Genomic DNA, 2,500 nt, shown 5'->3' on the forward strand with positions numbered 1-2,500 from the left:
AAAAAAATATTGGTAACTAGTAACGATACAAATAAAGCCTCTCTAACCAGTAATGATACAATAAAGCCTTGTTAACCAGTAACGATAGAAAAGCCTTGCTAACCAGTAACGATAAAAAAGCCATGCTAATCAGTAACAATATAAAAAAGCCTTTCTAGCCATTAACGATACAAACAAGCCTTGCTAGCCAGTAACCATACAAGAAAGCCTTCTTAATCAGTAACTATGGAAAATAGTCTTTCTAACCAATAACGATGCCACAAAAAAAAAGTCTTGCTAACCAGTAACAATGCAAAAAAAAAGTCTTGGTAACCAGTAACGATACAAAAAGATAGCCTTGCTAACCAGTAACAATACAAAAAGCCTTGCTAAACACTAAAAATACAAAAAGCTTTGCTAACCGGTAACGATACAAAAACGTCTTGGAAACCAGTAACAATACAAAAAAAAAGCCTTGCTAACTAGTAATGATACAAATTAAAGCCTTGCTAACTAGTAATGATACAAATTAAAGCCTTGCTAACTAGTAAAGATACAAATTAAAGCCTTGGTAACTAGTAAAGATACAAATTAAAGCCTTGGTAACTAGTAAAGATACAAATTAAAGCCTTGGTAACTAGTAACGATACAAAAAAACATTGCTAAACACTTAAAATACAAAAAGCCTTGCTAACCAGTAACGACAAAAAAAAACTTACTTATCAGTAACGATACAAAAAAGTCTTGGAAACCAGTAAAGATGCAAAAAGGCCTTGCTAATCAGAAACGAAACACAAAAAGCCTTGACTATCGGTACCGATAAAAACGCCTTGCTAACCAGTAACGAAACAAAAAAAAGCCTTCTTAACCAGTAACGATAAAAAAAGCCTTCTTAACCAGTAACGATTAAATACGCCTTGTTAACCAGTAACAACATAAAAAAAAGCCCTCTTAATTAGTAACGATATAAAAAAGCCTTGCTAACCAGTAACAATTATACATAAAGCCTTGCTATCCAGTAACAATTCCACTAAAAGCCTTGCTAACCAGTAACGATTACACAAAAAGCCTTGCTAACCAGTAACGATTACACAAAAAGCCTTGCTAACCAGTAACGATTACACAAAAACCCTCGCTAACCAGTAACGATTACACAAAAACCTTTGCTAACCAGTAATGATACACAAAAGGCCTTGCCAACCAGTAAAGATACAAAAAAGCCATGTTAACCAGTAACGATACAAAAACGCCTTGCTAACCAGTAACGATATAAAAAACGCCTCGCTAACCAGTAACGATTAAAAACGCCTTGCCAACCAGTTAGGACACAAGAAAAGCCTTCTTAACCAGTAACAATAAAAAAAGCCTTGCCTACCATACCGATGAAAAAAAAGCCTTGCTAACCAGTAATGATACAACAAAAACATAGCTAACCAGTAAATGATACAAAAAAAATCTTGCTAACCAGAAACGATACAAAAAAGCCTTGCTAACCAGTAGCGATACAAAAAAGACTTACTAACCAGTTACGACACAAAAAGAGGCTTGCTAACCGGTAACGCCACAAAAAAAAAGCCTTCTTAACCAGTAACGATTGCACAAAAAGCCTTTCTAACCAGTAACGATTGCACAAAAAGCCTTTCTAACCAGTAACGATTGCACAAAAAGCCTTTCTAACCAGTAACGATTGCACAAAAAGCCTTTCTAACCAGTAACGATTGCACAATAAGCCTTTCTAACCAGTAACGATTGCACAAAAAGCATTTCTAACCAGTAACAATTACACAAAAAGCCTTTCTAACCAGTAACGATTACACAAAAAACCTTGCTAACCAGTAACGATACACAAAAAGCCTTGCTAACCGGTAACGATAAAAAGAAAGCCTTGCTAACCAGTAATGATACACGAAGAGCCTTGCTTATCAGTACCGATAAAAACGCCTTGCCAATCAGTAACATCACAAAAAAGCCTTCTTAACCAGTAACAATACAAAAACGCCTTGCTAACCTGTAAAGATACACAAAAAGTCTTGCTAACCAGTAAAGATAAACAAAAAGTCTTGCTAACCAGTAAAGATACACAAAAAGTCTTGCTAACCAGTAAAGATACACAAAAAGCCTTGCTAACCAGTAAAGATACACAAAAAGCCTTGCTAACCAGTAAACATACAAAAAAAGCCTTGCTAACCAGTAAGGACACAAAAATGCCATCTTAACCAGTAACGATAAAAAAAGCCTAGCCTACCGTACCGATGAAAAAAAAAAAGGCTTGCTACCCAGTAACGATACAACAAAAACCAAAAACATTGCTAACCAGTAAACGATACAAAGAAACCTTGCTAACCAGTAAGGATACAAAAAAGCCTTGCTAACCAATATCAATAAACAGGACCAATAACAACCGGCATTGAATAATTGCTTTAGTTAGACCATAACTCAAGTTAATGCAAAGTAGTTCTTAAGAGTATGGTTTCATGAGTTCTAATTCGTGAGCTGTCCTCTCCAATCATGTCAACGCCCT

The sequence above is a fragment of the Palaemon carinicauda genome, chromosome 29, assembly GCF_036898095.1.
Source record: "Palaemon carinicauda isolate YSFRI2023 chromosome 29, ASM3689809v2, whole genome shotgun sequence".
Lineage (NCBI taxonomy): Eukaryota > Metazoa > Arthropoda > Malacostraca > Decapoda > Palaemonidae > Palaemon > Palaemon carinicauda.